The 11,168-nt window shown below is 37.6% G+C and overlaps 1 non-coding gene across 1 annotated transcript; it reads left to right on the forward strand.

Annotated features, from left to right (window-relative positions):
* The first annotated feature begins 1,395 nt into the window (after positions 1-1,395).
* On the forward strand, positions 1,396-1,502 carry LOC121205370 (small nucleolar RNA R71). The gene has a single exon (XR_005900450.1). It is a non-coding gene; the product is annotated as a small nucleolar RNA R71 (small nucleolar RNA).
* The last annotated feature ends 9,666 nt before the right edge of the window (positions 1,503-11,168 follow it).

Below are 11,168 nucleotides of genomic sequence, written 5' to 3' on the forward strand. Positions count from 1 at the left end.
CTTCCTAAGATCAAAGAAGTGTTGTTATCTTCCTCCATGTCTAAAATAATGAAGTTAACGGGAAATATAAATTTATCGATTTTAACTAGCATGTCTTCAATAATACCCCTAGGAAATCTTATAGTTTTGTCTGCTAATTGAATGCTCATCCTAGTCTGTTTGGGTTTCCCAAGACCTAATTGTTTGAACATTTTGTAGGGCATGACATTAATACTAGCCTCTAAATCAGCTAATGCATTATTAACATCTAAACTACCAATTAACCAAGGAATTGTAAAACTCCCTGGATCTTTTAGTTTGTTGGGTAGTTTATTTTGGAGAATAGCTGAGCAAACTGCGTTTAGCTCCAATGCGATGCCTCGCCCAATTTTCGCTTATCTGTTAAAAGCTCCTTTAAAAATTTCATTGCGTATGGCATCTACGATAGGGCTTTAATAAACGGTAAGTTAATATGTAATTTTTTTAAGAGTTTAAGGAATTTACCAAATTGTTCATCTGAGCGGTCTTTCCTTGTCGCGTTGGGGTATGGCTCATGAGGTTTATATTCGACATTCACTGATTTGTTTTTATTATGACCTACCTCACCTTGACCTTTGCTTACCACAGTTTCTTGCCTCGGTTCTGGCTCAGGCTCAACGACTCCTTCATCATCTTAAATATTAATAGCGTTGAGCTGTTCCCTTGGGTTGGGTTTAGTATTACTTGGCAAGCTACCTTGTGGTCATTCGGAGATTAGTTTAGAAAGCTGGCCTATCTGAGTTTCGAGCCCTTGGATTAATGCTTGTAGATTTTTAAATGTTGTTTCGGTGCTCTGAAAATGGGTTTCTGACACCGCGATAAACTTTGTGAGCATCTCTTCAAGGTTCAGTTTCTTTTCCTGTTGATATGGTGACTGTTGAAAACCCGGAGGATGTTGTGGTCCTTGATTTCCTTGGCCGCCCCATGAGAAATTTGGGTGGTTCCTCCAACCTGCATTGTAAGTGTTGCTATATGGATTGTTTTGAGATCGATGATTATTACCCATGTAATTTAACTGCTCGTTATCCATGTTGTGGCCATAAGGTTGGTATTCCGAATGGCTTATTCCACCTCCACTTACTTCGCACTGCATTACTGGGTGAACTTGTGAAGAACTAAGAAAACCATCAATCTTTTTATTTAGAAGTTCTACCTGGTTTGACAGCATAGTAACCGAATCGACGTTATAAATGCCTGCTATTTTAGTTGGCTTAGTCCTCATGACTTGCCACTGAATTCAGTGACATCTCTTCTATAAACTCATAAGCATCTTCAGGTGTTTTATTATTGATGGTTCCACCAGCAGCTGTGTCAACCATTTGTCGAGTTGAAGGATTCAGGCCATTATGGAATGTTTGAACCTGAAGCCAAAGCGGTAACCTATGGTGAGGGCACCTTCTCAGTAAGTCCTTGTATCTTTCTCATGCATTGTAAAGAGTTTCTAAGTCCATCTGCACAAACGAAGAGATATCATTACGTAATTTAGCCATTTTAGACGGCAAAAAATATTTTAGTAAAAAATTTTCATTCATTTGTTCCCAAGTAGTAATTGACCTTCGTGGTAACGAGTTCAACCACTGTTTATCTTTGTTCCTCAATGAAAAATGGAAAAACTGAAGACGAATGGCATCATCAGAAACACCATTAATTTTAAATGTATCGTATAGTTCCAAAAAGTTTGCTAAATGAGCGTTGGGATCCTCATCCTGCAAACCATCAAACTGAACAAATTGTTGTATCATTTGAATAGTGTTAGGTTTTAGTTCAAAAGTATTTGAAGCTACAGCAGGTCTAACTATGCTCGATTCAGTTCCTATTAAAGAAGGTTTAGCGTAATCATATATAGTGCGTGGAGTAGGATTTTGATTAACCGCAATTACAGGAGGTAGCTGATTGTCTTGGTTTTTAGCCATCTCTTCGGTTGGGGGTTGAGTATCGTCCTCTTGCTCGTTCTCTGTGTATATTAAGCTTCGCCTTATTTCTCTTTGGTTTCTGCGAACTGTGCTTCATCAAAGAGTAGTGGTCCTGACGAGTATCTTCTAGTCATAAACTATAAAAACCTGCCAAGAGAAAGAAAAAGTAAATTAATAAATAATAATAATAATAAATTAAATTAAATTAAATTGCAAGAAAAATAAATGGCTAAAGTAATAAAAATTGAGCGTTCCTAATATCTTAGTTCACTGGCAACGGCACCAAAAACTTGATCGTGTGATTTTGTGTGATAAGTTTTATATATTTATAATTAATCATTCTTGAAACTAACTATTATCGCGATGTAGGCAAGTGTACCGATCGAACAGTAGTATAGTTTTAGCAAGACCGGATTGTCGAACCCAAAGGAACTAAAAGTACTAGTAATGACTATCTTTTTATTATCTAGCCTAAAAATAAGGTGGTTTTGTTTTAACTAACTAATTAACTAATCTAAGAATTCACAGAGAATGGAATTGGGAGATTACTTTTGGAAAACGATTGAATTAAGACAATACCTAAGGAAAAATCCACCTAGATTGTACTTGTTATTCTGGCTCCGAATCGGACGATTTATTCATTTAACTTGTTCCGTAGAGATCCCTAAGTTATGTTATTATCCCTATTCAAGACTAAAAACGTCTAATCCCTAGATTGAATAATTGAGACTTTTCTCTAATTAACACTCTAGGGTTGCATTAACTCGATCTATGGATCCCCCTATTAGGTTTCACCCTAATTCAGCAAAATCTTGTCACCCTATCTCTAGGCGTGCAATCAAATCCGCTTAATTATGACAAATGTACTCTTAGATAGGGTCTATTCCTTCTCTAAATAAGAGCTTATCTTGAATCAGTATCCTAGGATATCAAAACAAGAATTAAGAACACATAATTAAGAACAAGTTAAATATTTATCATACAATTCAGAAAATAATAACAAGATTCGCCTTAGGTTTCATTCCCCTTAGGTATTTAGGGGATTTAGTTCATAACTAAAAAGGAAAACATCTCAGAAGAATAATGAATACAAAACATAAAGAAAACCCAAAACTCTTGAAGGGAAGTTGAGGGGTGATCTTCAGTCTTGATGATGAAACCGGCTTCTGAGATGAATCAATCGGCTTTCTTCTAGTAATTCCTTCCTTCCTCTCTATGTGTCCCCTTACTTTCCTCCTCTGGGGTTTATTTATAGGCTTTAGAATGCGTAGAAGCCTTCAAAATTGGCCTTTTTCTAATTGGACTCAACTTGGGCTCGGCAGGGACACGCCCGTGTGAGTCGTGCTTTGAATCTGCCAAATTGACACGGCCGTGTGGTCTGCCCGTGTGAGGAGGTCCAGGCCGTGTTGAATTCGTACTTTGGCCCATTTTTCTCTGTTTTTGGCCCGTTTCTCGTTCCTTTCTCTCTCTTATGCTCTCCTAAGTATAAAACATGAAATTAAAGCATTAGGAGCATCGAATTCACCAATTCTAATTGGAAATCATCCATAAAATGCGTTAAATATGGGGTAAAAATATGTATAAATTACGGTTTATCATAAGGTGCCATCTGTATGCTAGACTGGTAGGTATTATTATACGCAAACTCTTCTAACGGCAAATAGTCCTCCCAACTGCCTCAGAAATCTATCACACAACTCAACATGTCATTTAGTATCTGAAACACCCTCTTTGACTGACCATCTGTTTGAGGATGGAACACAGTACTGAAGTCCAACCTTGTACCCAGTGCTTTATGTAGCTTCTTCCAGAACCGAGAAGTGAAGTGAGAATCCCTGTCAGATATTATGGAAATCGATACCCCACGTAGTCTCACTATGTGACACCCCTAATTTGACCCTAGTCGGAAAGTGGTTTCGGGACCACAAAACCGAGCCACAAAAATAATTAATTGTTATATTTTATGCTTATTATTTATGAATAAGTATGTGTGAAAATTTCATGCTTTAATTTTGTCATTTGGATGTGAAATAAATAAAAAGGGGCTTATGTGAAAAATCTTGAAAATGTCATAGGTTAATTGGTGGTGGCTAAAAATTGCATGGTTTGAAGCATGAGGGACTTGCATGTTAAACATTCCTTTTTCTTGGTAGTGGACGGCAAGGATGGGCATGAATGACACATTTTGGCATTTTGTATGTTATATTTTAGTTAAATAATATCAAATAGTTTTATAATAAATCAAGTTATTATATGTCATAAATTATAAGAGGAATTAAATAATTAAAAGGGTGAGAAAAAAAAACAAAGTTGGGTCTTTTCTTCTCCTCCATTGCCGTAGCCTAAAGGGAGGGAGGAGAAAGTTTGTTTGCTTTGATTTTTGGCTTAGAAGATGGCTAGAATGACGTATGTATTGAATGATTCTTGAAAATCTATGCATGTTTGAGATGATTAGTTCAAACTCTACTTATCCCATAGATTAAACTTAGAATTTTGAGGTTTGAGATTCGGTCAATAAGCTTGAAACTCATAGTAGTTTGTTTTGGTAAGCTTGGTATACGGATGATAGATGTGTTTTGGTTTTGGTTTGATAATGATGTTAATGATGGTGATTTTCGGTCATGCATTAACTTAAATTGTAAGTATGATTTATGGTATAATTTGTGTGATGGAATGGTCTTGAGATTTGGCTTGATTAAATGGGTAAAATGCTAAGTGTTTTAAAGATGATGTAATGGTTATTTCGGTTTATGTGAAGTAAATATAGATGATGGTTATAAGCTGTCTTATGATTTGATAATGGTGATTAAATCTTGTAGTTAAGTGTTTAGATATATATATTAATAATGAATTTAGTTGTACTTGCTATGTGAGAAATGTGCAATGCTATAGGTATTTGATTATTAGATATGGTTATTTTAAGTTGATTTGTAATGGTATGATTGCATTGATGAATTGGTTTGGAAATGGTGGGAAGAATTGGCTATTATGCTTGATACTAATGCCGAATATGAGAATGCTGTACTTGAAAAATGTAGGTGAACATGACAAGTGTATTCGGCTTAGGGCATAAAGGATATGAAAATTTGGTATTTATTTTTGATTGTGTGTGTATGACCATGGATAATTGGCTGCACAAATATTATGAATACATAATGTATGTTAAATTTATTAAGCTACAAAACATTATACATGATCGGCCAATGTAAATTATTTGAGTAAAGTATATCTTGATGGTACATTTCGGCTAGTATAAAATGTATATGGATGTCGTATGACTATGTTTAATTTGGGAAGTAAATTGTTTGATTTAGCTCAAGAGCCTAGAGGATCAAAGTTGGATAAGGGAAAGGAAAAAGTGATCGAATAGCCGTCGTAATCGTTTGGCAACTTTCGAGGTAAGTTTTAAGTGATTAAACGTTGAGTAAATTCAATCATAATAGGACATAATGAGTTGATTTAATAAGATATGATGTGGCCATGATATGTCTTAAACTCAAATGGTAAGTTCATAAGTGTTTGGACTTGGAAATTTAAGAGCAAATTGTAATAACTTGCTTAGGACAGCAGCAGTAACGTGATTTTAGAAAATCACTATAAATTGTTGGTGTGGAATTATAGGCTGAATAAAATATGTAATCAAAGCTTAATTAGTCTAGTTTCTTATAAAAGAGACCGTGTAAGCAAAGAAATTTCCTATAAAGAGATATTTAAAGTTGTGTGAGGCAGTGCCAGAATGACTCTGAAATCCCCTGTTCTGTTTTTAGAAAATCATTATAATTTGTAAAAAAATGTTTATAAGATAAAATTTATATTCTTAGACTCCTTAATGAGTCTAGTTTCAAATGAAATCAAATAGAACATATTTTGAATTCTGTACAATGAGAAATTTGATTCGTAGTGAAGAGTGGTCAGATTAGTCAAACAGTGAAACAGGGGAAACTTTAAGAAAAATCTGGTATTGATTGGCCAAACCTAAAATTCTGAAAATTTTATGGATGGAAAATATATGAGTCTATATTCATGGAAAATTAACGGAAATTGATTTTGAGTTTTGTAGCTCCAATTATAAATAATTTAGTGACTATTGCTCAGGAAAACAGCTTGTAGTGAATATGTGAATTTGTTGTAAACATTGATGAAACTATTTGAGTTGCTTATAAGCAATTGCTGAAATTGATGTACAAGATAAATATATATGTGTGTGGTAAAGCCGAATGGCTAATGTGAAATATGTATGAGATATGTATATGTGGTAAAGCCGAATGGCTAGTGTGAAATATGTATGAGATATGTATATGTGGTAAAGCCGAATGGCTAGTGTGAAATATGTATGAGATATGTATAAGTGGTAAAGCCGAATGGCTAGTGTGAAATATGTATGAGATATGTATACATGGCAAAGCCGAACGGCTAGTGTGAAATATGTATGAGATATGTATACGTGGTAAAGCCGAATGGCTAGTGTGAAATATGTATGAGATATGTATATGTGGTAAAGCCGAATGGCTAATGCGAAATATGTATGAGATATGTATATGTGGTAAAGCCGAATGGCTAGTGATTCGGCTAGTGTGAAATATGTAGGAGATGTGTGTATATTGTGGCTGAATGACCAAATATGAAAGGTGTGTATTATTAGATATTTGATGAGGCAAATGAATTACAAATATGACAGTCGATGTGAATGTTGTAACATGTGAATAAATGTACATGAAACTTGGAAATATATTCCGGGTAAGACCCGATGACTACGTGTGGAGATTATGTCCGGGTAAGACCCGATGACTACGTGTGGAGATTATGTCCGGGTAAGACCCGATGACTACGTGTGGAGATTTTGTCCGGGTAAGACCCGATGACTACGTGTGGAGATTATGTCCGGGTAAGACCCGATGACTACGTGTGGAGATTTTGTCCGGGTAAGACCCGATAACTACGTGTGGGGACTATTCGAGCTAAAGGTTTCGCTGAAGATTCGAGTAAAGCATAAGATTATACGACTTCACAGTAACAATTGGTAATAAATACGTTCAATGCGTTAAGCTGGTCAGGTATGTATTTTGAAATTATATTTAAGCTTGATTTGGACTAAATCACAAGGTCGTTATGTGATGCATATGTGAGTAAAGCAATAAGACTGTTCTATGATTATTGTGCGTTTGGTCAATGTGGAAAGTTAGGTGAAAATATGTAATGTACCTATGTTTATAAGAGATCACTATCAAGTGAGAATTTATCTGCCTATTATATATGATGAGATGGGTATATTCGGTAAAGGGATGGTATGCCCGAAGGAAGAGTGAAATAAAAATACGAACAACTATGTTATAATTTGATTGTTATCTGTTGACACTGCTTAAAACTTACTAAGCATTGTAATGCTTACTCCGTTTACTTTGTTTCCTCTGTTTTATAGATCTCATTTGGAAGCTACAGGCTCGGGGATCGTCAGCAACTAGTCACACTATCACTATCCATTGCTTGTTACTGTTATGTTTTGAATTATTTTATGGCATGTAAAGAATAGACCAGTGGCCGAAGAATAATTTGGTTAATGTATATAAGCCATGCAAAAATGGCATCTTTTGAATGTGTACTTATAGCAGTTAAATTGTATCCCTGACTGTCTTTAGTATTTACCTAAAGGAACGTTCTTTATAAAAAAAATTCAAAATTTTTACTGTTCGGATATGAGTTTCAAGTCCGGTAATGCCCCTTTACCTATTCCGGCGACGGATACGGGATAGGGGTGTTACACACTATCTCAGACACATATAGTTTAGCCAGCTTCTGCAAAGAGTAATCAGTATGGACTAGCATGAAATGGGCAGACTTTGTCAATCGATCTACAATGACCCATATTGAATCCTTTTTAGAAGGCATTAGGGGTAGCCCACAAACAAAATCCATAGTTACTTTCTCCCACTTCCAAAGTGGAATCTTAATTGGCTGACGCAACCTTGAAGGCAACTGATGTTCAGCCTTAACCCGCTGGCAAGTCAGACATTTACCCACGAAGTTAGTAACCTCACGCTTGAGACCTGGCCACAAACATAACTCACGAAGATCTCAATACATCTTGTTTCCACCAGGATGCATAGCATAAGGGCTACTATGCCACACGCAGTATCGACTACCTTAAATTAGTATCCTTTGGTACATAGACTCTCTCAGAGAAACATAGTACCCCTTCGCTATTCAATCCAAAATCTGATGTGCTACCACTCTCAAACTATCGGAATAGAAGACCCAGTGACTCATCCTCTAACTAATTACCTTTAATCTGCTCAATCCACATCAATTTTACCTGAAGTTCAGCCAACAGACTACTATCATCAAATAAGCAGAGACCAGCAAACATAGCCCTCAGATTAGTCATAGCCCTACGGCTCAGTGTGTCAGCCACCACATTGGCCTTCCTAGGATGGTATTCAATCGTATAGTTATAGTCTTTAAGCAGCTTAATCCATTTACGCTACCTAAGATTTAGCTCCTTCTAAGTGAGGAGATACTTGAGGCTCTTGTGATCCATGTAAATGATAACTTCTCACCGTATAGGTAATGCCTCTAAATTTTTAGTTCGAATACCACAGCGGCTAATTCCAAGTCATGCATCAGATAATTCACCTCATGAGTCTTAAGCTGACAAGACGCATATGCCACCACCTTACCCTCTTGCATCAACACACATCCCAAAGCAACATGTGATGCATCACTGTAGACAGTGAATTCTTTCCCAGACTCTGGCTGTAATAAGACAGGGGCCTCAACCAGAACTTTCTTAAGCTTCTCAAAACTTTCTTGCTGAGTGAGAGGTGCTGCAATCAACAAAAACCCCTAAACAAAACGTCTATAATACCCCGCCAGTCCCAGAAAACTGCAAATCTCAGATACAATTTTAGGTGGCTTCTAATCTAGAACAACTTCAATTTTTTGAGGATCAACCCTAATACCTTCAGCAGATACCACATAGCCCAAAAATGCTACCTCTCGTAACTAGAACTCACACTTACTAAACTTTGAATACAGATGTTTCTCCCTCAGAATCTGCAGAACAACTCGGATACGTGCATCACGCTCATCTTCAGTTCTTGAATAAACCAGTATGTCATCTATAAACACCACTACGAATCAATCCAGATAGGGCTAGAACACTCAGTTCATTAAATCCATAAAAGTTTCTGGTGCATTCGTCAGTCCAAACGACATCACTAGGAACTCCTAATGACCATAACGAGTCCTAAACACTGTCTTGTAAACATAGTCTCCTTAACCTTCAATTGATGGTACCCCAATCGGAGATCAATCTTAGAGAAAACTGAAGCTCCACGAAACTGGTCTAATAAATCGTCTATCCTTGGTAAGGGGTACTTGTTCTTAATAGTAAATTTATTTAATTGACGATAATCGATACACATACGCATGGATCCATCCTTCTTTTTCACAAATAAAATTAGTGCTCCCCACGGAGACATACTAGGACGGATGAATCCTCGATCCAGTAATTCTTGAATCTGAGCTTTAAGCTCCACTAGCTCCTTCAGTGCTATTCTATAAAGGGCAATGGACACCGAAGCAGTACCAGGCAGGAGCTCAATCCTTGACTCACTTCACGGTTTGGAGATAACCCAGATAACTCATCAGGAAAAACATTCAAAAAATCCTTAACTGTTCTGATGTCCTTAACAGAAGAAGCCTCAGAAGCTGAAACACCGATATAGTCTAGATATGCTTCACAACCCTTACGAACTAATTTCTCAACCCTTAGTGTAGATATCACATTTGACAAATAATTTTGACGCTTCCCAATTACAGCTATCTCGTCACCCTCCACAATTTTCAGTACCATCCGCTTAGCAGCACAATCCAAATTCACTTGATGTTGAACTTGCTAGTCCATACCCAATATTAAATTAAATTCTCTAAATGGGAGTTCCATCAAATCTGCCAAAAAGATGGTTCCTTGAACCTCAAAAGGTGCATCTCTGAACAATTTGTTTACTCTCACCTACTACCCTAATGGACTTAACACTATAACCTCACTCGTAGTGCTTTCAACCATTATACCCAATGTCTCAAACACAGTGTATGCTATATATAAATGCGTAGATCCAACATCAACCAGTGCAGTATAAGGTACATTATGAATAAAGAACATACCCGTGATAACATCTGAGGCGTCATAGTCCTCTCGGCATTGTGCAGTATAAACCAAAGTTGGCTGCCTAGCCTTAGTCCAACCAGCACCTCTGCCCAGTGCCCTCTGACCATGGCCCAAACTATTACCACCTCTCGCCTGACCATAGCCTCTCAGTGGCTGCTGAACACCCCTCAGCGGCTGAACAGTACCCATACCAGTAGCTTACATCTGATCAGGCCTTCGTGGATAATCTCTGATACTATGCTCTAACAATCTTCATCTCAAATAGGCCCTAATCCTTTTCCAGCACTCGCTCTGATGGCGTCTCCCACAATCAGCATAAGGCTGCAATCTAATAGCAGCAACAAGGGACCCAACTCTGACTGGCCCATCAACTCTGGCCTTTTTCTTAAGCCTCTGAAATGAACTTGAGGGCTCCGAATCCCTCTTGTTCCTACCCTTTTCCTTCTCATGGTTTTGGTGCTCAGCGCACTTCACATCCTTGGCGATCTTCGCCTTATCGAAAAAAGCAGCAAAATATCACTCCCTCTGTTGAGCTATCAAAACCCATAGATTATACCTGAGGACGTCCTCGATATGAACGCAACAAACATATACAGTTGCCACCATTCCATGCATATAGCGGCTTAATTTCTGCTCGGGGGTGCAGTCGAGGTCGTCCATGATCCTCTCTATGGCCTCTATCCAAAACTCAGCCACATTAGGGGAAACTCCAGTAATACCCTTAAAAATCTCAGCCTTATTAGAAAGGAGTCATTTTGTAACCGACCCACGGCCCACAGTACTAGTATTGGGCCCAGCAACCCTCTCAAAAATTCTTAACATGGCTTGGAACAAAGCATCATTCGCAGCCGTACGATCATGAGACCCAATCTCAGTCACAGGTGAAGTCGGTGCCTCTCTAGCTTCAATGTTAGGCATGTGGCCAAATGACAAAGACCCAGCTCGAGCACCTCCACGGCCTCCACCGTGGCCTCTTGTACCCCTTCTACCAGTACCTCTAGTGTTCCTATTGATCTGTGTATTATCTATATTAACAATCTTATGCATCAGTTTACGGTTCCAGTGTTTAT

The sequence above is a fragment of the Gossypium hirsutum genome, chromosome A08, assembly GCF_007990345.1.
Source record: "Gossypium hirsutum isolate 1008001.06 chromosome A08, Gossypium_hirsutum_v2.1, whole genome shotgun sequence".
Taxonomy (NCBI): domain Eukaryota; kingdom Viridiplantae; phylum Streptophyta; class Magnoliopsida; order Malvales; family Malvaceae; genus Gossypium; species Gossypium hirsutum.